At 43.1% G+C, this 25,645-nt stretch overlaps 1 protein-coding gene across 4 annotated transcripts in view; it reads left to right on the forward strand.

Moving 5' to 3' along the window:
* Nucleotides 1-322: 322 nt before the first annotated feature.
* The window catches only part of FHL1 (four and a half LIM domains 1), a 64,040-nt gene continuing 38,717 nt past the window's right edge, over nt 323-25,645 (forward strand). Inside the window, exons 1-2 of one of the 4 annotated variants that reach the window (XM_004064927.5) lie at nt 323-608; nt 22,871-22,944. The gene's annotated coding sequence lies outside the window, so the exon portion shown is untranslated. Of the gene's footprint in view, nt 609-20,017; nt 20,063-22,870; nt 22,945-25,645 lie in introns of those variants that run through there. The other 3 variants (XM_063703130.1, XM_063703131.1, XM_019019179.4) reach the window with 3 other exon arrangements.

Here is a 25,645-nt window from a genome sequence, read left to right on the forward strand (position 1 = left end):
CCCGGTGAGGCGAGACGCCACCCTCACTTGGCTGTCTTTGTTGCTCCCACCTCCCCAGCCCCGGCCGCCTGCAGTGATTCGTGACTCCCGCAGGCCTCTAAGGCCCGCTGCGCGAGGGAGGGGGCCCGAGGCGCCCCCGGCCCGCCCTCCTCCCGGTCTTCGGATCCGAGCCGGTCCTCGGGAAAGAGCCTGCCACCGCGTCCCCGCAGCCACCCTCTCCGCGCGCCCGGCCCTCTCCAGTGGCGGGGCCACGTGGGCGCGCGGGGTGCGTGGCAAGCCGCCCCTCTCCCCACGCCCGTCCGGTCGTCTCCCGCGCGCGCGCGCGCCCCGCACACAGCTTCCGTGCAGTGGGCAGAGCCCGGCCCCGCGCGCGCCCCGCCCCGCCCCTGGCTAGCCGCGCCCGCCCCCGCGCTCCTGCTCCCTCCCCTCTTTCCCTCCCCGCCTCCCCGGCGCGCACCCCTCCCCTCGCGCCCCTCCCGCGCCCTACATCCACCGCCCGGCGGAGGGGGCTCAGTCCGCAGCCGCCGCCGCCACCGCCGCGCTTCGGCCTCGGTGCAGGCAGCGGCCGCCGCCGCGGAGACAGCTGCGCGGGCGAGCATCCCCACGCAGTAAGCCCGCTTTCTTTCCGCTTGTGCGCGCGTGTGTGCCTCCCGCCCGCCGGCGTCCTGGGTCCCGGGGGAGCGGCTGCTCTTCTGCCCCGCCGCCGCCGCCGCTCGGGGCTGGTCCCTGCGGTCCCGGCTGCCTGGCCTTCCAGGGCTGGGTACTGCGGCTTCGGCGGCCTCGCTGAGGCCGGGGGCCAGGGGCCGTCCCGGGCTGCGGGGTGCGGGACCAGGGACTGCGAGGTCCCCCCTGGTGCGTGCCTCGGCCTTCCCTGGGTTTTTGGCTCGATGGGGACTAAGAGGCAGTGGGGTGGAGGTGGGGGGGATCGGGAGTGAAATGGGGGCTCTCCATGTTTTCCTGTGCGGGGGATGGTGGGGAGTGAGGAGGGAGTGAAGGGGGGGCCCTGGTTTTGTCACCAAGGATGGCGGGCAGTGGGGGGTGGGGCGAGGTGGGGACACCTCTTGGTTCTTTCAGCCAGGATAGCTAGCAGGGGCTGTGGGGAGCGGGTGAGGATGAAGCGGTGGGTCGACTCCCTTGGTTTTCCCATCAAGGATGGCGGGGATCGTGGAGGGGGGAGGTGGGAGACCTGCCTTGCTTCGCTCAACGAGGATGGCGGGGGTGGCGACGAGGAGTAGACGTGAGGGGGCCCGCCTCGGTTTTCTTGACTGGGATGCTTGTGGGGTGGTTGGAGGATGGGGGTGGGGTGCAGAATAAGGAGGGAGGGGGAGGGCCCGCTGTGGTTCTTCTGTCCAAGGGGGATGGCGCGGGTTTGGCGAATGGGGGTGGGGAGGGGGTATTTCAGCTCCAGCGTGGAATCTAGAGAAGCACGAGGAAGGTTCTATCACGGGGGTTGAGCCTTAGAAGGTGGGTTTTCAAAACTGCGGGGCGTGACCTCTCCCGCCTCGAAAAACGTGAAATCCTTACAAGGTGCCGTCTGTTCTAGGCTCTGGGAGAGAGGTTTCTGCTTTCGAAGTTTCTCTTCCTTTCCTCTCTGCTCTTAGCGTCCAGGACTAGGTAAAGGTTAAAAAATCATCAAGGCTAAGCGACTGTTGTGTCGTTCGTGTTGAGCGCTGTATTATTTTCTGCATTTGGGAATGTGCGAGTTTCTCAGGTTTGTTTTGATTGCCCTTTACAATAAAAACCCCATACTAGGGAGATCCCTTAGGAAAAGAAAAGGACAAGGCTTATTAATGGGATGCCAGGTTTGGATTTTGAATTTCCTGAAGGGCAGGAGATACATCCTTGTAGCATTTCGCTTGGTTTTCAGAAGAGTAGAAGTAGTAGAATAAGCGTATGTATTTGCTGGAAGTCCCCTTGTATTCATTTAAATTATCCCTTCGGGATTATCCGAGCCCCCTTTGATTTGGGTTTGGAATAGATCCAGTTTTCCTAATTGGAGCCATCATCTTGTAATTGCTTGTAATTCTTCTCTGGGTTGTCAAGTCTATGGCAAGCTTATAGAACAGCAGGAATAATTTTTTCCGTCATCTTAAGACAGTTTTAATGTAAATGTTACGGTGTTCCTTGGAAATGTGAACATTTGCAGAATAGCACAAGTTTAAATTATGGGCCCCCCTGGAATTTTGTAAAGCCTTTCCTGCCCCAGCTCATCTCCAAGAACCGGGCCCTCCCGATCCTTACACTGAAGAAGCAAGAGCTTCTGGGATGGTAGCTTTGCCTTTACAAACTCATGTTCATGTTTGCTTAAGAAGAATACGTATTAAGCAGGCATTTGCCTTTTATGTGGTGAGACTATAGTGTTTTCCCATTTTTGGTTACATAAGGTTCCAATCAAGTCTTTACCTTCAGTCTTTGAAAATGCTTATTTAACATTTTTAAGGGCAAATATAATCTTTATGCAACAGGAAATTGGTCAGATAGGCCATGATTTGTGCAAACCACCTCACGATAAGTACATAGTCTAAGACTATCATATAGATTCTGTAACCATATATGGTTTTTGAAATTCTAGGCTACCATTCCCATATTTAATTTTCAGAAAAGGAAAAATTTTTTTTCAGCCAAGTCTAGATTTTTGAGTGAAACTAAGAAAAATTGTGTAAGATTTAAATTGATAAAATTCCTCCTGTATAATACCAGTGCATTGGAGGTAATTTAATATATATTAAATGAATCGACCGCTAAAACAAAATAATTATTTTTTTTTCCTGGAAGTGTTAAACTGGAAATGTTTAAGGGGAAATAGATTTTTAGTCACAAAGACAGACAAAAATGCATTTATTTACACTATTGTATTATAATGTTAATATGGTATTCATTCTGTGCCCCCAAATAGCAATTGAAAAAATAGCATATTTTTATAATAAAATTTAAGCCTAATGTGTTTTTCTCTGAGGAGTAGAATGCAGAAAGTGGTAAAAAATCTTTTACAGAGAGAAGCATGTTGATAGGAAGTGGGCTTTAAGCTTCTCTCTGGACAAAAGGTGTAAATGGCTTATCTTTTACCTGGCTTTTTGAGAATCTGTTGCCCTCTAGGACATGAAAGACATTTCAGGAATTAACAGAAGTCGGATCAAATTCTCTTGCTAGATGTTCTTAAAGATTTTGCTGATACGCATTTGAAAATTTGTAAATCACGTTTTCATGTAAGAAATTAACCCTCACCTCTAAAGTTTGAGCATTAAAAAAGTTTGTTGAAGGCATGGAAGGTAATCTCCTGTGACTGAACCCTGTTTTCCCACTCTCCACCTCCTAGTTCCCTTCTTCCCCATGCCTCTCCTTTTTCCCCCGTCTGGTGCCAGCAACATTGGCTTTTATAACCTTATGGGAGTTGAACCAAATGTTCCTGCTTGCTCGAACTTGAGGCCTTATCTTTTTGGCTGCTTTCCCCAGCTTTTGCCTACTGAACTTTTTTTTGTTAATTGAACTATCTAGTTGTTTGGATTTGGGGTAAAAGGGAGTAGACTGTAATTGTTTTTTCTTAAAAAATCTTTTAGCTCCTGTGGGACAAGAGCAGAGAAAGGTTCTTTTTTGGTCAGTGGTGTACTTAATTAAGCAGAATATATGACTGTTCGTTTATTCAACAAACATTTGCCGAGTTACCTCCTCTGTTGGAGGCTCCATGCTAGGTGTGGAGTTATTTGGTTGATAGGAAATGGCTTCCACCTTTCTGGTGAAGTTATGAAAATGAAAAATAGACAGTGAATCTGTTGTGAGTAATCAAGAATTGTCTGGAGTTTTTTGGACAGACAAAAAAGATTTCTTGATGTTTACATTCAGCTTTGTATTACTGTATAGAGTAGGGAGAAGTGGATGGCCAGCATCCCTTCCTGCGACTTAATGCATCTCTGATGGCAAATTGGGCCTCCCCAAAATATTTTTCTGGGGTCAACTTTGAATTATGGATAGTAATGGATGATGGAGCCCAGAAGAGTGGATAGTCCTAAATAGTAGCTCGAATAAACCTTTGACCTTCTACAGGGTTGCTTCCTGAGTGCCTGGAGAAATCCCCTCTTTGTGGATAGTGCCACACTGGTGGTTTTCAGCCAGGGCGCTTTTGCCCCCCGGGGTCACTCGACAATTTTTGCTAGATGCACTCCACTGGCATCCAGTTGGTAGAGACAGGGATGCTGCTTAAATATCCAACAGCGCATAGGGCAGTGCCTGGCGGCAAACAAAATTATCCAGCCTGAAATGTCGATAATGCTGAGGTTGATGTAATTTCCTCTACATAATGTAGCAGAACATAATTCCAGGAGAGTAGAGAACAATAACAGCGTCTTGAGGTGACTGAGTAGTTGGCGGAGCTCACTTTATTCGTCTCAAAAATGACTAGTTTCAGCCAGGTGCTGTGGTTCACGCCTGTAATCCCAGTACTTTGGGAGGCTGAGGCAAGCGGATCACTTGAGCCCAGGAGTTCGAGACCAGTCTGGCCAACATGGCAAAATCCTGTCTCTACTAAAAATACAAAGAATTAGCCGGGTGTGGTGTTGTGCGCCTGTAGTCCCAGCTACTTGGGAGGCTGAGGCACGAGAATCGCTTGGACCCAGGAGGCGGAGGTTGCTGTGAGCTGAGATTGCACCACTGCACTCCAGCCTGGGCGACAGAGTGAGACCCTGTCTCAAAAACATAAAATAAATAAATAAAAGTGACTAGTTCCTGCATACCAACCTGAAGAATTAAAGAAAATAACAGCTACCATTTATGGCACTTACTCTGTGCCAGAGGACTTGTATACATTATATATTCTCTTCATTTTGTAAATGAGGAACCACACTCAGAGAGGTAAAAGATCTTGCCTGGAGCCTCACAGCTAGTCAAGGTTAGAAGTAGAAATCAAGATTAAGATTATTACTCCTTTTAAGTTCATGGTTTTAAGCACAACTATGCATTATCTCCCTTGCGGCATGCATCATTCAAAATCTTACGTAACAAAATGAAAATTACTATATGTCCTATATACCATTGGGCTTGCCTGAGAGTAATTAAAACCATGAATGCTAAATGTGATCATACTTGGAGTAAGTGACAAGGAGTAGGGGAAAAGGGAACCAACATTAATTGAACACCTACTAAAATTTCAGGAAGCACGCAAATTAAATATATACTCATTGTCTAATTTGATTCTCACAGCAACTCTGCAGTTATGATGCACATTTTACAGATGAGAGTGGGAGATATTTGTTAAGTAACTTGTCTAAGATTGCACAACTAATAAGCAGCAGGGTTGGGATTTGAGATGATGTCCCACAACCAAGCCACTCTTTGCTGCTTACTCTAAAGGTTGGAAGTAAGTTGAGCCTCTTGGAGAAAGGAAGGTAACTGGCCCTGGGTAAAAAGTAACTTCAGGCAGAGCGCAGTGGCTTACGCCTGTAATCCCAGCACTTTGGGAGGCCAAGCCGGGCAGATCACCTGAGGTCAGGAGTTCAAGACCAGCCTGGCCAACATGGTGAAACCCCATCATGGCTAAAACACAAAAATTAGCCAGGCGTGGTAGTGGGTGCCTGTAATCCCAGCTACTCGGGAGGCTGAGGCAGGAAGAATTGCTTGAATCCAGGAGTCGGAGGTTGCAGTGAGCCGAGATAGCGCCATTCCAGCCTGGGCGACAGAGCTAGACTCCATCTCAAAAAAAAAAAAAAAAAAAGTAATTTGAGAGGTAACACGTAGTAGATGTTGGATTATATTCAGGTAGAGAATGGAGAGATGAATTGCTATACCTTCCTCAGCTGATAAGAATCAAATTCTACCTGGAATTTGTTCTAGAGATCTACTCAAATTGAAACAGTGATTGTCATTTTGTCAAACTTCATTTTCTATCTCACCTGAATTTTCCAAGCTGTGCTTTGATAACCATGAACCTGGAAGTTATGGAAGTCTGTGCTTAACCTTTCGGTAGCTCACCTTCCACCTTTCTTAGGGCTGTCCTGTAGAACTTAGGAGTGACAACATTTGGTTTTTGTCTTCTTTTTACACAATTTAAACATTTGTGCTTGCTATGGAAATTGTTTTTATAATACGCGGCATCAAATTCATTCTTGTGTTTTTCATATGGGGTTGTTTTGTTTTGACAACTAAATATTTACTTTAAGTTTTAACGTGTTTTGTTTCGGAGCACAAAAAGAGGAAACATTTAAAAAACAGCCCAATCACAATCATTTTGTCTGAAAAGCATTTTTTTGCGGGGGGTGGGGGAGGACAGGAAAAGGACCACATGTTTAATTTCATTTGCTTCAATTGGAAAGGAATTTTAACCACGATTCTCAAGGGCCAGGATGCTGGAAAAAATGTTATTTAGATAAAATGCCTGTTTTGATATCCACATAGAACTGTGAGCCATAGATTCTGATTATAATAATAATGTCCTGATTCTACTACAGCAATCAGCCACTTGAGTAATCAACCACCGTGTATAGACATGCATGGTGGTGCCATCTGATTTGTCCCATCACCCATTGATTCATTCTAGAGTAGACTTGAGAGATCTGATAGAACTTGCAAGAATGAATGATCCTTTTGAAAATCAAATTTTTCAATAAGAATGGTACATTTTATTGTAGGAAAATGCAGAAAATACAGAAAAGCTTCAAGAAGAAAACCAAAATCAGTCATAATCCACCACCCCAAAATTAATGACAATATTTTGTATGTCCTTTAAAAATGGAGTACTTTCTAAAAATGGTGGATTCAAGCCCATTGCAAAACCTCCAACTTATATAGTGTGTTATTTTTTTTTAAATGACTAGATTTTCTGAACGACTGCTACATCTCTAGATGGAAGTCATGGTCATAACCCATGAAAAGGGAAAGCTGACAGGTAGTTGGAGAACTATGCTATAGCCTCTTCCTGGCAGCTATCTAAAGAAGCTTAAGGATAGCTCCTTCAAATTTCTCCTCTTCCAGCTTGAATGATCAAGTTTCAATGCTAAAAGAGGCTGTCAGTACCCACCCCCCATTATTTTACAGATGAGGAAACTGAGGCTCAAAGGGGTCAAGCACCTAATGTGCTAACGTCAGAGTTCCAGCTTGAATTTTTAGATTGTCTTCATAGGTAGGTAATTTTTTTATTTCCTAAAGATTCTTCACAGTCAAAAACTTTTTCATGGCCTGACCCTCAAAAGAACAAGCTATTCTGGTGGGAGTATACTATAAAGGATACTAAAAGGCCAAGTATAATACTTGCTAATTTCAGAATATGTTCCGAACAGCTGTGGGCAGTACAGGAATTTTTCATGTTATTTGCTTTATTGTAATTGAACATTTAGTGATGGGGAACCTCTTGGATGGGTCTAGCTCTCAGTTTAATTTTCTCTAGCCTATGAGGCAAGTGCCAAGGCATATGAAGTATGCCTATAGGTACAAAAATGAAAGATGACATTGAAAGAGTCTTTAGACATGGTAGCCTGGAAGATCGCAATTAGGGCTTTTGCTCCACGAAAGTATTTTTTTCCTTTATAAAGGGAGATATCTGTTGAAATTGTGGGACAGAGATTTTAAAGATTGCATCTGCTTCCAAACTAAGGTCGAAAGTTAAATTGTAGTAAATGTGTGCAGTGTGGTATCATTAAACTGTACACACTTACATGAAATTGTTGTTTTAATCTGGCTTTTTTTTTTTTTTTTTGAGATGGAGTCTCCCTGTGTCGCCCAGGCTGGAGTGTAGTGGCGCTCTCTCAGCTCACTGCAACCTCCGCCTCCTAGCATCAACCGATTCTCTTGCCTCAGCCTCCCTACTAGCTGGGATTACAGGCACGTGACACCACACCTTGCTAATGTTTGTATTTTTAGTAGAGACGGGGTTTCACCATGTTGGCCAAGCTGGTCTCAAACTCCTGACCTCAGGTGATCCACTCACCTCGGCCTCCCAAAGTGCTGGGATTACAGGCGTGAACCACCACGCCCGGCCTTAATCTGGCATTCTTAAAAAAATCAGTTATTTAGCTTTCTTCCCCCTTTTCTCCTGCCCCATTTCATTTCTTTCTGTAGCTGTGAGGGTCACTCTCTCTTTGTATCTGTTTCACTCTCAGGGTGACTCTTTTTTCAGTCCACCTGACTGCACTCACTTTCCTTTTTCCAGGCTCTCCGTGGATCCATATCCTTCTATCACATTCATCTGCCACTGCATCTTGCCCTTGTCCCCGTTTGCCAGTGTTAACAATTACCCCCCCTTGGGCTGGGCCAGGGCTGTTTTTCAGCTTAGGCCGGGCAGGGAAGCTGATCTCCATGGCAGATGTGGAGTGAGAAGAGTTGTCATTCTATACAGAAATGTCATTGACAGAATAGGATTAAACAATATGTACAGAGATTACATAGGCTATGTATACATGTAAACTTGTGAACACAAAATCATTCCTTCTTTACAGCTAGGGTCCCAGCAAATGCTACAGCTATGTGAAATAATGAGTATGGATACCTATTGCCGAGGGCTTACTATTTGAACAAGTGAGAGAATTGTACTCTTGCCTAGGGGTGTATTTTTAAGTAGTTTTTGCTCCTGTTCCTTATTATTGCCTGCTAATGGATACGTATATTGTCAGTAAGTGACCAACTCTCCTAGCTTCCTGTAGTACACTGTATTTCTCTTCTGAAAATGGATTTTCCTCTGTATTTAAACCACAGATTTACTTGTGCCTCATTTTTGAACTACTATAGATAAAAACTCACAGATAGGAAATACCTGTGGACTGTTTGAAATGCAGTGAAACCTAGAAAAAAAAACAATCAAAATAATAAGTATCTCCTGTCGGCATTTTACTGCTTGTAGAATTGATATTCTATTTGCCCACATAAAATCTCTCTGGATGTTATTCCTATTGCAAGACATAGTAGCTTTTCCTCCTGTTCCTTATTATTGCCTGCTAATGGATATGTACGTTGTCAGTAAGTGACCGGCTCTCCACAGCTTCCTATAGTACACTGTTTCTCTTCTGAAAATGGATTCCTCTGTATTTAAACTACTGAGATTTATTTGTGCCTCATTTTTGAACTACTATAGATAAAAAAGGCACAGATAGGAAATACCTGTGGACTGTTTTTGAAATGCATTGAAACCTAGAAAAAGAAAATAACAATCGAAATAATAAATATCTCTTGTAAGCATTTTACTGTTTCTTTTTACCCACATAAAAACTGTCTGGATGTTATTCCTGTTGCAAGACATTAAATGTTCTATAGCCTTTTTTTTTTTTTTTGAGACGGAGTTTCGCTCTTGTTGCCCAGGATGGAGTGCAATGGTACAATCATGGCTCACTACAACCTCTGCCTCCGGGTTCAAGCGATTCTCCTGCCTCAGCCTCCCAAGTAGCTGGGACTACAGGCACCCACCACCATGCCAAGCTAATTTTTGTATTTTTGGTAGTGACGGGGTTTCACTGTGTTGGTCAGGCTGATCTCGAACTCCTGACATCACGTGATCCGCCCTCCTCGGCCTCCCAAAGTGCTGGGATTACAGGTGTGAGCTGTTCTGTAGACTTTCTAATAACAAGAATTTGTAACAGTCACAAGGTTTTAAATTTCCTTTTCAGTACTAAGGAAATGATAGCTGGGAATGCAAAAGCTTTATTGGCAAGATTGTTTTGACAAGGATGGCACAAAACTAAATTTCTATACTTGATTAATTTATAAGTCTTGTCACTCACTTTTAGTTTTAGAGTGTGGATAAAGCTGTTTGATTCTTGTCAGATTTGAAATGTATGATTTATGAGACATTAAGGATTGGTTTTTCAGTGCACTCTGCCAGGTCTAGTTTTATGCATCATTCTGGTTTGGGAAGCTGAGTGCAAGTCTGCCTACAGACATAATCAATCACCTGCACTTTCGGGTGGCCAGGTGGACTGAAGTAACAGGTTTGCCCCCAGGTTTCTCAGAGACTAAGGAATACACACACACACACACACACACACACACACAGGCAGACCTGCAAATTATCGGTCCAAAAATATTTATATCACTAAGCCAGAGCAGTGGATTTAGACATTTGACTTAACAAAATTTGTTTTTCAACACGTTCTAGCAACTACCCTGTAAATGATCGTCATTTCACCTACAACAATGAAAAGATAAAGTCCTCAGCCACATAGCTTCTAGAGGCTAAAGAGGCATGTTAAGTTGCTTGTCAAAGACTCCACACCTTCAGATGCCAGGGTCAACACAAGTTTTCAAACCCTAGACCCAATCCCTTCTAGGCCACAGAAGGTCTGCCTCTTGTAAGGAAGGAATTTTCCAAAGCACTAAGCACAGCTAATCACACTAAGGAAAGAAACCAAGCAGCCAAACTAATATGAGGAAGTGAAAGTTTATACTTGCATCTTATAGCAGATGGCCTTTGTTAGAGCCACTTTTAAAATATCAACTTCACCGAGCATGATTTAGGTACAAAAACCGGCATCCAATTAAAGCCTCCAATTTGATGAGTTAGGCAGATGTATATGCCCATGAAACCACTGCCCCAATCAGGATGTGGAATGTTTTTATCACCTCCACAAGTTTATCCTTGCCCCTTTTCCAGTAACATTCTTCCCCCAGCCCCTTTCCCCCAGATATCCCGTTATGCTTTTGTGTGAGAGCCACTTTCAAAACTCAGATTTGAAAGTTTGTGGATCTTCCTTTATAAAAAGACTATATTTATGTCCAAAATGCAATTGTCTTCTCTATGTTTAAAATAATACTACAGAGAAATTCTAGGTATTGATTTCCTAGAATCTTTCCCTCATCCTCTGCAAGTAAGCTACTTAGTAAATAGTTTCATTATGTACTTGAATTGAAGAGAAATTACAGCCAAGAGAAAAACAATTCTGATAGAAAAGCAGTGTATGTTCTTCTCAAGTAGTTACAGTGAGGTGTTAAATCCCTCAAGAACCAGAAAAGTAAAATTTGAATTTTGCTTCGTACTTATTTGTAAAGTAAAAATGAAGACTGAGAATAAAGGTTTTATATGTATCTATCTGTCTATCTATCTAATCATTCATCCATCCACCCATCCCTCCAGCTAGTGTGTGTATATATGTTTCTGTATAAAATTACTATGTATTAATAAACCTATCCCTTGAGGATTACAAAAGATTTGAAGGCTTCAGAGGGAATTTTCTGTGCATGAAAGGTGTACTGTCTTTACACACTTAGGTGCAAAGCAAGCTTTTCATATGCTGTTATTACTCTCATTGATATATTTAATTGAACTAATAATTATTGGGCAATTTAAAGGCTGCCGCATTGAGATGGAGTTTGTCCCTTCGTTTGTCACCTTCTAGAAAAATCCAAGTGTCAAAAAATATCTCGCTGGCTCTCTGTTCTGTTGCTATGACTTCGGCATGCGTCGTCTCCTCTTGCCACTCTCGATTTCTACTGTTTCTGCCCTATCTTCCTTCCCTGATTTTCCTCCTCCATGTCTTTCCCGTATCCTGATGCCACTTCTCTTGCACTGCTCTGCTTTCTCATGAGAAAGCCATTTTTATAAACATCTCCAGACCGAGAGGGCAGCAGACTAATTCCAATGTGTCAGATAGCATCTTGGAGGCTGTTTCTCCTGTGATCCAACACTTTTTTCACACTCCTTTCCAGTTTCGAGCTGTACTGGAAATTGGAGAGTTGTGAAAGGATGGTTTTTGGATAATCAAAGTTGAATATACTTGCTGGGCTGTGTTATGACCGTCTTTGAAGCCACGAATCATTAAAAATAAGTGAATAGTTTACATTATAATATTCCTAGGAAACTTCCTTTGATAATTGTAAAGCATTTAAAATTGTCCTGAGATAAGGTGATTTATTGTTTTTCAGAATGGGCCATAAAGATGTTAAAGAACCCATTCAACATTTGTCAAAACCCATAAAATGCACAACGCAATGAATGAACCCTAATGTAAACCCTAGACTTTAGTTCATTATAATGTATTAACGTTGGCCCATCAATTGGGACAAATGTACCACATCAATGCAAGATGTTAATAATAGGGGAAACTGGGAGATGGATGCTAAGGAGGTATACAGAAACTCAGTACTTCCTGCTTAGTTTTTCTGTAAACCTAAAACTGCTAAAAAAAAAAAAAGTCTACTAATTAAAAAAAAACTCTTCAAATGTATGGGTTTCAGAAATACAAAGACTAGATCAGGAACTTTTTATTATTACCGTGTGGATTAAAGTCTACTGTTTGTGGCCAGGTACAGTGGCTCATGCCTGTAATCCCAGCAATCTGGGAGGCTGAGGTGGGTGGATCACTTAAGGCCAGGAGTTTGAGACCAGCCTGGCCAACATGATGAAACCCCGTCTCTACTGAAAGTACAAAAATTAGCCGGGTGTGGTGGCATGTGCCTGTATTCCCAGCTATTCGGGTGGTTGAGGTGGGAGAATCACTTAAACGCGGGAGGCAGAGGTTGCGGTGAACCGAGATCACGCCACTGTACTCCAACCTGGGAGACAGAGTGAGACCCTGTCTTAAATAAATACATAAATAAATAAATAAAGTCCAGTGTTTGTTTTTCAGAATGAGTGAAATAAGAGATGTGTTTCTCCTTGAGTGATGTAACTTGTGGCACGAGCCCCTGAAAAGGGGAAGTATGAGGTTCCAGGAGAGCTGCCCAGTACCTCCAATGCTATGTCTAGTTGCACAATAGTCAGTAGATAGGTCAGTGGGAGCAGTGGGTTGGGACTTCGCTTGCCACCCTTGAAACATCATGCCATCTTTGCAGTGGAGTCCCAGATTTGGCAAATTCCCTGCCCTACAACCCAGTGGGCCCTCTTTTGACCCTTGCATTTGTGGTATCATTAGCAACAGTGACAGTTGGTGAACTTATGCCAACTCTGAGCCAATATCCAGGTCAGAGTTTGATTGCTTTGGGCCAAAGGCTATTATTGCATGGCTTGTAGAAGCATAGGCCCAATGCCAGAACTTCCATGCACTTACTCAGTATGGCCAGCTCTACAGTAAACGTGTGTGAAAAGATTCGGTTTTTATAGGCATTAATGTAAATAGTTTCTTTATATTGGACCTGGGTAACTATGATGGGCAATTACAAGTACCCATTGCTTTCCTGAGTTGGCTATGAGAACAGAACATTCTGTGGTACGTGGTAGTGGGGGTGAGGGGAGGATCAGGTCTAAGAGGGACATTGCAGCTGCAAAGGGAAAGAAAAAAACTGAGAAGCCATCAAGGATTAGAAGGCAAATGGGAGCCATCACTCAAGCACTGTGTATCTTGAAGTGGTTGTCTGTCAGGTCTGTGATAAGACCTGGGGTGAAAAACCTCATAGTTCATGTGATTATCTGAAAAATACCAATAAAGGGAAGAGTTGATTATAGAGTTCGCCTGTTTAGTTTTTTTGTTTGTTTGTTTTTGTTTTTCTTTTTTTTGAAACTGTGTCTTGCTCTGTCACACAGGCTGGAAAACAGTGACGATCGTGGCTCACTGCAGCCTTGACCTCCTAGGCGCAAGCAATCCCTCTGCCTCAGCCTCCTGAGTAGCTGGGACTGCAGGTGTGCATCACCACACCCATCTAATGTTTTAGTTTTGTAGAGGCAGGGTCTCGCTATATTGTCGAGGCTGGTCTCAAACTCATGGCTTGTTTAGCTTATTAAACTTTATTTTGTATATTGGAAATAATTCTTTGTGTACAGATCTGTTAGGTGTCCTCATTGTTACATCTATTGTTAGACAGAATTTTATTTTTCTTAATTTCATTGGTTGCCTGAATTGACTATATATGTGGTACCACCTGTTAAAAGCAGATTTTGATGAGGAAGGGGAGAAAGAGGATAAAAATAACCTCTCCCTCAAGTCCCATTTCATGATGGAAGCTAGGATTCCAGTTCAGTGGCCAGGCTAACTGGTCACTTGATGCCAGTAGTGAGCCACTGCCGCTGGATTTCTTTCAGTCAGCTTCACAATCGATACCAAATCCTGCAGCTGACGTGACTTTACTGCAATTCATGTTGATTGGAAAAATGGCAAAAGTCACCATCTAAGCCAATCATAATATGTTTGTTTCCCAGATATAGACAGGCTGGGTTAGTCATTAGGCCTAGTGTAGTCATGCTCCCTAACTATTGTGAGTATCTGGAAGGATTGGGGAGGTATAGTGGCAGCGGCTTGTGGGACAGGCACGTGACAGCATCCTTTTGCCCCCTTGCTGCTCACCCACCTGCTTCTTGCCACCTATTGGCTCGTCTTTGTCTTCCCCTCATTCTGTCTTCTCTTTATCCTTAATCCAGTTACTTTTGAATTTTCTGTTAAGGAACCAGGAGAGCCTCAGCATGAAAATAATTGGCTTAAGTATTCAAAGTACCAGAGCAACATACTTTATAATTCTTGGACTGCCTGATTGTTACTGCTGCAGTGGTTTGTTGGGTATTAAATGAGACTTAGGGTATTTTGTAAACATTTTCTGACATACAATTTGAAAGTTGAATTTTGTCACCTTACAAACTTAGTTATTCCTGCAACTTTTAAAACCCCCCTAAATTTTCCTTATGTGTTCATGATTATCCCCATAGCAGATAATGGCCACATGCGTGCTGATACGAAGGATTTGCTCCAGGGCTAATTGATGGGAGCAGAGCTGCCCAGTTGCTGAATTGTAAGGAAACAGTTCATGGAGCGCCAATGCCAATTTAGGAAAAGTATGGGGCTGAGTACTTAGTAAGGTGAAATAAAAAAATATTTATCCAGTGCTTACTCTAAGGAGAAGGCACTTGGCTAGGTTTGCTAGATGCTGTGGGGAGCCTTAAAACAACAGTGATCTCTTCAAGGCCGGGCGTGGTGGCTCGTGCCTGTAATCCCAGCACTTTGGGAGGCCGAGGCAGGCGGATCACTTGAGGTCAGGAGTTTGAGACCAGCATGGACAATATGGTGAAACCCCGTCTCTACTAAAAATACAAACATTAGCTGGGTGTGGTGGCGTCTGCCTGTGGTCCCAGCTACTCGGGAGGCTGAGGCAGGAGGATCACTTGAACCTGGGATATGGAGGTGGCAGTGAGATGAGATTGTGCCACTCCACTCCAGCCTGGGCGACAGAGAGAGACCCTGTCTCAAAAAAAAAAAAAAAAAAAAAAAAGTACTAGCGATCTCTTCAAGCAAAGAACGCCCATTCTAATTGGAGAAGCTATTAAAGACACATGAAGGATGTGGTGGAAAGAGTATTGAACTGCATAGGGTGTGGGGAGAGAGTCAGGAGTTTTGAATCCTAGCCTGAGTTCTGCCACTAAGCATTGGAAACTCTGGGCAAATCATCTCCCCACTCTGGGTCTCAGTTTATAAAAAGGCAAATGAACGAGATCATCTCTAAGATATTCTGTAGATTGATTCATAAATGTGGAAGAGATTCCGGAAAATGGAAGCTTGAGCCCAGGAGTTCCAGACCAGCCCGGGCAATATGGTGAGACTCTGTCTCTACAAAAAAATACAAAACATTAGCCTGGTGAGGTGATGTGTGTTTGTAGTTCCTGTTACTCAGGAGGCTGAGGTGGGAGGATCACATGGGCCCAGGAGGCTGCAGTGAGCTATCACCTGGGAGCTTGTTAGAAATGCAACTTTCATGGGCCCCACTCCAGACCTAGGGAATCAGAAACGCTGGGGATGGGGCCCCGCCATCTGTGTCCTAACAAGGTCCTCTCTCAGGAGATTTTGAGGCACAACAAAGTCTGACAATTACAGGCTATAGGAATTTGGGTCAGTGGTTCTCAGCCTCTGCCGTACAATAGATTCATCTGGGGGAACTTTGTTGGGAGTGGGGCGCTGACTTTGTTTGTGCTGCTGTAACAGAATATCTGAGACTGGGTACCTTATAAAGAACAGAAATCTCTTTCTCACGGTTCTGGAGACTGGGAAGTCCCAAGATCAAGGTGCAAACAGGTTCGATTGTTAAGGGCTGCTCTCTGCTTCCAAGATGACACTTTAGTGCTCCAGCCTCCAGAGGGGAGGAACGCCCTGCCCTCATGTGGCGGAAGGCAGAAGGGCAAGAGAGCCAAAGGCTCTCTTGAAGCTTTAATCCCATCCACCAGGGAGGAGCTCTCCCAGTTTAATCACCCCACCTCTTAGAGGCCCCACCTCTCAATACCATCACATTGTCCATTAAGATTCAACACCTGAATCTTGGACACATGAAAACCGTCGCAGGCACCCAGGCATCACTAGTTGCTTTGGCTCTCCAGGTGCAGCCAATTTTGAGAATCACTGGTTTAGGGGAAAGTGGCATGAACCAAGACTTCTGTCATTCTCTAGAGGCAATGAACCTCAGATGCAGGGAGTCAGCCAAAGCCAGAGGCTTGAATTTCACTCAAAGAAACTTGGCCTTTAGATTACAATGGAGAAAGGTTTTTGGCAATGGGAGTGATACATTCGAGGTGGAACATTTGAGAGATGATTCTGATGCTAGCTATGTGAAGAAGAGGGCATACCCATAGTTAAGAAATCTGATGAAATAGTCTGGTGTGAAGTGATAATGGGCCCAATTAGGACCTTAGAAATGAAATTATAGGGAAGAAAATGTATGAAAGCTCTTTTGCAGGAAAAATGGGCAGGGTTTGGCGATGGTTGCTGGGGTGACAGCAATGTTAGAATGTCTTTGGTTCAGGAGTTCCTCTCAGACTTCTGGGAGGGCCAGTGCTCTCTAGATGCATCTGGCAAAATTGTCATGTATGGATCTGTACAATTCTTTGTTTTTTGTTGCTTTGATTTAGGAGTTATAATGCGGAGGTGACCCACAGCAAGTTATAGAAAAATACAGAATTACAGTCACCTCAAAAGCTACTCATGGTCATCATGTCAGAGGGAAAAAATGCTGTTTTTCTTTTAAGGAAAGAATGCTTGGAGTTGTGGGAAAGTTGTAGACTTGGCAATGAGTAATTCAAGCCTATCAGTCAATTAAGTGAGTTTTTATTTTATCATTTGTTTTATTTGGGAGCGGCTGTAATAGTCATTGAGAGGACATCAGTCTTCATATTTTTAAAACAAAACAAAAATACCATTGAACATTAGGGCAAAGGACAAGAATTTCAAGGTTTTTACCTTTTGACTTCAGCAAATATTTGCTGCTCCCTTTTTCTTGCTAGATTTTGCCATTTGACTTGTGTTTTTCCTTTGTTCCAATTTGTTCTTTGTGCTTGATAACTGTAGTGTACTCTATTTTTTTTTTTTTTGAGACACAGTCTTGCTCTTTTGCCCAGGTTGGAGTACAGTGGTGCAATCTCGGCTCACTGCAACCTCTGCCTCCTGGATTCAAGTGATTCTCGTGTCTCGGCCTCCCAAGTAGCTGGAATTACAGGCACGCACCACCATGTCTGGCTCATTTTTGTATTTTCAGTAGAGATGGGGCTTCACCATGTTGGCCAGGCTGGTCTCGACCTCCCAAAGTGCTGGGATTACAGGCGTGCATCACTGCTCCTTGCCTCTATTCTATTTTCGATGGCTTTTTTATCCATAAGTATTCTTAAGCTTTTAGTATTCCAGTTAAAAAATAAATATATTTGTCCCTTTATGTTTTTCCCAAATATACTTATTCTTCCTTTATGACCAAAAATTATTTAAATTTGCATCCAGAAATGGCTCACAGAAAGAGCTCCTTGGTATTTATTTAGGGCATGGTGGGACCTTTTGTTAGTTTCTAGGTCATGCCACATCTGGAAGGAAAGACACCTTTTAGTTACTAATTTGAAAATCTATGAAAGCGGACTCAGTATTTTACAGGGTTGCATATATTCCTATGCAAAGTTGCATATATTCCTATGCAAAGTTAAAAATGACTCACTACTCCAACTTTGGTAAATGTGTGCACTTTAGTTTTTGAAAGAAGTGCAAAAATCTGCAGAAAAATCTGGACTAATCATAACTTGAAATTTTTAGTATATCTGGTAGATAACTTTTAAAAATATAACCCATCTTTTCCCAAACTGGATAAGGATAATTCCTCTCTTTGCAAATTGTGAGGAATATTATGATTGTATCATATAAAATAAATATAGAAACGTGTAGAATAAATGATCTTCCAGAGTATATAGAGGATATCACCAGATAATACTCTGTACTAAATATAAGGACACAAAACTGGACTTTATTATATGTCTATAACTGGTAATATCCTTCCAGTTTTTGCTTGTTTATTAAATGAATATACTGTTAAAGATTTGGTTATGTTGTAGATCTTAATTATGTTGGAATTATTAAAAATGAGGCATCTTTAATCTGTACTGCTTATTTCCAATAAATTATTTTGCCAAATGAGAGCCAGTTTACCAGTTCTTTTGTTAAAGAAAATGAGCCAGTGGCTACCTCAGTTGTATTTATCATTACCTTTTATGGTAAACATTTAAAATGTGTTTTTAATGGTGCACATGCCAATGTTTCTGACCTCTATAGTAGCATAAGTATTTGAATAAAAGTGAGGTAAATGAGAAGTCTGTGCCGCCCAGTCTCATCACAAGTGTACCTAATTAAGAAGATGTTTGGAATTCACTGTTCTTTGATTTCTTGGGTGGGAGAGAATATTCTGAAGGCTGTGATTAAGGAATCGTTACCATGACAATCACATTCAAAGAATTGAGAGGAGACAGTGAGTCTGTGGGGGATCATCTCTTTTGATTGATTTGACTCTTCTTTTAAGTTCTTTCAAACAGCTGTTGTCACTGGATTTTCTTTTCCACGTAATTCACACAATTGATTGGTGATGTGGGTGGGGATCATTGAAGCTTGGTTGTCAGTAGTGATAAGGGTCAGCAGTGTCCATGACCACAATACTTTTGCTAAACCTGGAGAGTGATTGTATGTGTTAAATGTCACTAAAAAGTAACTCTTGGCTTCTTTCTGGAATAATATATGTGGTTTGTCTATTTTCACTTATTAATTTTGTCAGGGTGGGATATGATTATCATGATCTCTTTGAAAGCATGACTAACTCTAAAGTGTTTGAGCTTTATTTTGGATTACTTTGCTTCATCTTACCCAGTGTTTTGTGTGCTGTTTTGTTTTTATTCTTTAACTTGCACAATGTTGTCAACGTAATTTATATGATGTTCTGGTCAGAGACACAGTTACATGCTGCAGATTGAAAAGTACACACAAATATACCCACCACGAGTGCTTCAGCCTCACGACCCCAGCTCATGTTAAGTGGGACATGCTAGTACAGACGATAAAGTGAAATGGAGATACAAAGGCAGTTCAGATCTGACTGTCAATTTTTCTCCTTTGTGGACTAATTCTGGGTGGTGAAACCATGAACTATGGAACGAAGACTGCTCCAGCATGAGTCTGAGTTGAATCCCATGTGAGAGCTTTGCCTCCTCAGCCTTTGGGCCTTTCTTTCTTCTGCCCTCTGGAGGGTGTCAGAGAACATGAAATGCAAGGACTTTCTGGAAAGGATAGCCAGGGTTTGGTCTGGTAACTAGAAGACACTTTCCCTGCCCCTTCCCCACCACACCCTCCAAGCCGGAACATGTAGAGGTGAGGAGCAGACAGAGAGATGGCAGGGAAGCCATTGGCAAGGTGGGAATCTTAGGAAGGAAGTGATTCCGGTTCTTGAAAAAGACAACCAGATTCCATTAAGTAGAATCGGTATGAATTGTACTCATCTCTAGGAAAAATCAATTCCAGAAGGGTGAGTAAGATGAAATATGATAAGACTAGTGTGTGACAGATTCAGGTTTGAAGCTTAAGGTGGATGGAATCGAAAGAAAGGTATATTTGGTGTCAAGTGTTTGTGGCGGCATGTGAAATCATTATCCACGTTTGATAACAGTTTGACTCTTTGCCTGCTATAATAATAGTAGTAAGTGTGTATTTAACATTCAGTGCGTACCTTGTGTGGGGGAGGCACTGCTAAATGCTTTGCATGGACGTACCTCCTTACCTCTATGAGGTAGGTGGCCATTATGATGCTCATAGAGGCTAGACAGCTAATATGAGGCGGAGCCTGTATTTGAGCTCAGGCAGTCTGACTCTGGTGCCCCTGCTGTGAAGAGCTGTGCCATGCTGCATTCCTCCTGTAGCTGCACGAAAGGGTGTGGAATCTTCTAGAAACAGTGAGTTCTATATGAGTGGAGTGTGGTGGTGGGAGAATAGATGGAGTAAAGCCTTTTGTGTAAACATACCATGCTAAGTACTGGGAGATAGAAATGAAATGAGTGATTTTTTTGTTTTGTTTTTTGAGATGGAGTCTTGCTCTGTCGCTCAGGCTGGAGTGCAGTGGTGCGATCTCAGATCACCGCAACCTCCACCTTCCAGGTTCAAGCAATTCTCCTGCCTCAGCCTCCTGAGTACCTGGGACTACAGACACACGCCACCACGCCGGCTAATTTTTGTATTTTTTTGGTAGAGACGGGGTTTCATCATGTTGGCCAGGATGGTCTTGATCTCATGACCTCGTGATCCACCCACCGCAGCCTCCCAAAGTGCTGGGATTACAGGTGCCAGCCACCACACCCAGCCAAAATAAGACATTTCTTTGCCCCTGCCACCAAGATATTTAACATCTTGCAGGACTAACAAAACCTAACATGAACCAGTCCAGATTCATATGATAGAATATGAAAATGTTTTCTGGAAAGAATAGCCAGAGTCCCAGTCTGGTTACTAGAAGACACTTTCCCTGTCCCTTCCCCACCTGTAGCCCTTCCAAGCTGGAATGTGCAGAGGTGAGGAACAGACAGAGAGATGGCAGGGAAGCTATTGGCAAGGTGGGAATCTTAGGAAGGAAGTGATTCTGGTTCTTGAAAAAGAGAACCGGATTCCGTCAAGTAGAATCGGTATGAATTGTACCCATCTCTAGGAAACATCAATTCCAGAAGGGTGAATTAGATGAAATATGATAAGACTAGTGTGTGACAGATTCAGGTTTGAAGCTTCAGTTGGATTGAATCGAAAGAGAGGTATATTTGGTGTCAAGCGTTTGTGGTGGCATGTGAAATCATTATCCACGTTTGATAACAGTTTGACTTTTTGCCTGCTGTAATAATAGTAGTAAGTATGTATTTAACATTCAATGGGTACCTTGTGTGGGGGAGGCCCTGCTAAATGCTTTACATGGACGTACGTCCTTACCTCTATGAGGTAGGTGGCCATTATGATGCTCATAGAGGTTGGACAGCTAATATGAGGCGGAGCCGGTATTTGAGCTCAGGCAGTCTGACTCTGGTGCCCCTGCTGTGAAGAGCTGTGCCCTGCTGCATTCCTCCTGTAGCTGCACGAAAGGGTGTGGAATCTTCTAGAAGCAGTGAGTTCTATATGAGTGGAGTGTGGTGGTGGGAGATGAGATGGAGTAAAGCCTTTTGTGTAAACATACCATGCTAAATACTAGGAGATAGAAATGCAATAAGAAATATTTCTTCCTGACACCAAGATACTTAACATTTTACTGGACAAAGAAAACCTAACATGAAACAATCCAGATTGATATGATAGAATATGAAGATACTGTCTCTACTTAAGTACAGGTGGGAGGAAGACTGGAAGATGTTCCTTTGAATTAAGTCACTTTAAAACATTTGCTTTCAAATGTTAGCGCTTCACCATGGGCACAAAATTTGTCTTCCTCCAGGCTTTTGGCCTGGCAAACAAGAACCCTGTCCCTATAGTCAGCAGATTCGTCCATTTTGAGTTGGGAAGCATTGTCTTCAGCCTTTTCTTCCTGACAACGATCCTGACAATCGTCGTCAGGATCTCTAAAGAGATGAACTCATTAGCCTAGTGAACCAACAGTCTCAGCTGTTTACCAGCACATTAACAGTTTTTCCATTTATATCCACTGCCTGTGTGACGATCAGCCTGGAAATGGTTTGAGCATAGGGTGGGAGGGGTGGTTACACACCTGGTTGTAATCCTTGGTTTATTTTTGCCCTGTTTCCATCTATACTTCTTGAGAGCTTCCTGTGTTCCAGGCACTGACCTGGGTGTTGGGACAGAGTAGTGAAAAAAACAGACTGGGTCCCCCGCCCAAGGCACTGTCTTTTCCTCAGATTTCATTCGCTCATGTACATTTTCATAGTTGATCTAAAAGTGGCATTTGGTGTGAATTCTAGGATTTCACACTTTTAGGATAATACAGTGATCACACTCCCTTTCTCCTTTGCCCCAGCCAGTCCTTTCTGAATAAAGGTCGAGGGATTGGGGGAGGAAGGCAGTGATGCGAATGGGCCTGTGGGGAGGTCACACGGGCTTGAGGAGGGCAGCATGTCGTAGCGGGCCATATTTGTGTCAGGGTTGGGAACGGCACAGGGCACACCTGTTTCCTAGTGCTGCAGAACCCTCGTCCTGGGATGAGCCTGCCCGCTAGTCTGCATCCTAATCCTGCTGTTGATTGGAGATAACTTCAGCGGTCACAGGGCACCTCGTCTCCATGGCAACCCCTCTAAATATTCCTCTAGTGACTTGTGCTCTACATTCTGGCTGGATCAGAGCCCTCCTGTGGCAAAATATTCTAAAGATGTTAAAAGAGAGAGAGAGAGAGAGAAAAAGGCTCAACTAATAAATCTATTCTAAACGACTGAGTCATTTGTTTTGATTACCCGGGTGATTGCCAAATGTTAATTTAAAACTGAAATAGGCCATGAGCTCACTCCCCTAACAATGCTGAGTGTTTGAGCTAATACGGCTTGATAATGAGGGAGCCAGATCCACTGCCAGTGCTCATGTTATATGATAAACAGACATTTGGAGAAATATGCAGAACATCTTGGCAGTTTTCCTTTAACTCTAAGGGTTGTAAATACAAAGTAGAATGTGTTACCATGAGCCATTTCATAGGAAGTTGACTTTATTTTTTTAGAACTCAGAACTTTGCTTCTAAAAAGGTAACTTTGCCTCTTGATTCTCATTTTTTTCCCCTAACTTAGGCACCTTGGAAGTTGTTTTCAACCATATCCGGCCTTTGCCGAATACATCCTATCTGCCACACATCCAGCGTGAGGTAAGTTTTACTAATTGCCACAAATTCTTACACTGATCTCCAACCTTCTAAGTTGTGGTATTAGGGGCGGCATTGTACAAAGGGCTTTATTTGTACAGGAGGTTTCAGAAGGTTCATTTTAATTGACCCAACCAATGTCACTGCTTACCCTAAATATTAGCTCTCGGGTGCAATGTCTTTTCAAGGGAAAATCTCATTTGCTTTCAACTTGGGCATATGAAAAGGGAATTTGCCAGGCACAACAGAACTATTCGAATGTCTGCTTTAAAGTAAAGATCTGCTCATGTCGTTGCACGAACAGTAGGGAGCAGGAAAGCTGCATGGAGCAAATGCTGGGATGGGACGGAGGAGGCTCCTGCTGCCAGCCAGGAGAAGGTTAGGCTGACCTGATCAGCTATTAGGAATCTTTCTCCCTGGGTGGAAGGAGCCAAGGTGCAGGACTGGCACTGCAAAATCTGGTGATAGAAGGCCAAAGAGTGCTTCTGCTCGGTGACATTAATAGGGTCCAGGAGATTTTCTTCTGATTTGCCCTCAAGTTCAGAACAATCTGTGGGAAGCCAGGTTGAGTAAGACCTTCCAATGCTTATACTGGATAAGCGTTCTCTGTCCTCTTCATTTAGCCACAGTGGCTTGTTTATACTCTGTGATGACTCAGCGTTCCTCAGTTTTCTCTTTGAGAGAAGGACATTGACCTTTGAAAATAATGAAAGGAAGGAATCTAAGAGAAGGCTCATCCAGGCACAATACAGTAATGGTCCCTCCTTTTTGGTGCCCCGGTCTCTGTGCGCTCACAAGAGGGAATGTAACCTTTGCCAGCACCATACCGGTCAGGATTTGCCATTTCATCCCTCAAAAGGTTGCTGCGTTTTTGCCTTCACCTTCACCCTGCCCACCCCTGCATGCAGCCACATGGTCAGTGTAGGTACTTAGATTTCAGTTAGGGTACATGCTCAGCAGGTGACAAGAATTGCCTTTGTTATGTCTACTTGCTACAGAATTCTCCCCAGGTTTTAAAATATATATCTTCAAATACCTAAATGTATTAAACTTTAAAGAGTAAAAAGCATAGGACAAACTTTTAGAAATGCTAAACCTGAATTTTATCCATTTCATCAATTATGGTGGTAGTCGGAAGTCCTTCCAAGGCCCTCGGGCTTGAAGCAGGCTCAGTGATACAAGCTTTCAGCAGCTTGCCTCTGCTGCTGGAGATGGAATCTTCATTTCTGGGTCTAAATCCTGCCATAGCTCTCATTCATAGCCTTTACCTATAATGGTTGTTTTCAAACTTAAAAAAAATGATAGAAACCTATCTTCAAAAAATACAAATCTTTAGATCTAACCCCAATAGAGAAAACCAAAGCCAAACTGCTTTGGCTCAAGTAGGAGGCTGTGACTCTCTGTCACCCTCCTCTAAGGGTGAACCCTATTGAAAGAGCAGAGATTTTAGCTCTGTGCCCTTTCCCAGCTCTTATTTTTATTTTCCCACAGAAGAGGCTAGATTCTTTAAGGAGATATAAAGAAGGGAGATAGAAAGATATAAAGATTCTTTAAGGAGATACAAAGACATCCTCTCATCAGCTGGAAATGCCAGCTAGGTGAGACCTGACTATGCATATGCATTGTTTGCCCTTAGTAATTCCATAGCAATCTGCAAATTCAGTCAGCTTCATCAGCAGAAAACTTTGATAGAAACCATGTGTAAAAGGGCTGTGTTCTTAAAGTGGAACATTTAAATCGAAGTTTTTCAAGCACACATTTCAAGTGGTTTTATGATACCAAGCACACCCCAATGACATCTTTACATTGACCAAAACTTGGTGTCCTTGGGTTTTCTTTTAAAGCACTGAGTTTCTCAGGTGTGTCAGTTGAATAGAATCTGCTAAATTCTGTTTTTTTTTATTTTTTTAAATTTTTTATTGATTTTTTTTTTTATGGAGTCTTGCTTTGTCGCTCAGGCTGGAGTGCAGTGGTGCAAGTGCAGTGGTGTGATCTGGCTCAGTGCAACCTCCGTCTCCCAGGTTCAAGCAATTCTCCTGCCTCAGCCTCCCAAATACCTGGGATTACAGGCGTCTCTACATCAACATGCCTGGCTAATTTTTGTAATTTTAGTAGAGACAGGGTTTCATCATGTTGGCTAGGCTGGTCTCAAACTCCTGGCCTCAAGCGATCCGCCCTCCTCGGCCTCCCAAAGTGCTGGGATTACAGGCGTGAGCCACTGCGCCTGGCCAAATCTGTTAAATTCTGTTTCCCTGTAACAGAAATATATAGGATTACACAACTGCATCTGGTATTCTTTCTTCCTTTCTTTTATTCATTCATTCAGCCCTACTATGGGCCAGGGCAGGAATGTAGTGGTGAGCACAAAAACAACAAAAAAATACCTTTTGGGTTTGATATTCTTCAAGGGTGGGACATGCCTAGATTATTTTCTCTTTTGCAGACAAGGAAACTGAAAATTGCTTTGCTTTTCTCAATTACATTGCCCAGTATTCAGTAGACAGGTATGGATGCAGGGGTACAGTTCCAAGTCCCCATCTCTACTCTGCTCTTTGAGCCTATGATTTATGCCACTTCCATATAAGCATGTGCAAATAAAGTATTCAGTAATTGCCATGGATGCAGCTGTCCCTGGGACCCGAAGGCCCTAAAATGAAAATAAATGTAAACTGTGCGTTTCACACTCTATTTTTAAAACGTTTGT

Source organism: Gorilla gorilla, chromosome X (genome assembly GCF_029281585.2).
Source record: "Gorilla gorilla gorilla isolate KB3781 chromosome X, NHGRI_mGorGor1-v2.1_pri, whole genome shotgun sequence".
Taxonomy (NCBI): Eukaryota; Metazoa; Chordata; class Mammalia; order Primates; family Hominidae; genus Gorilla; species Gorilla gorilla.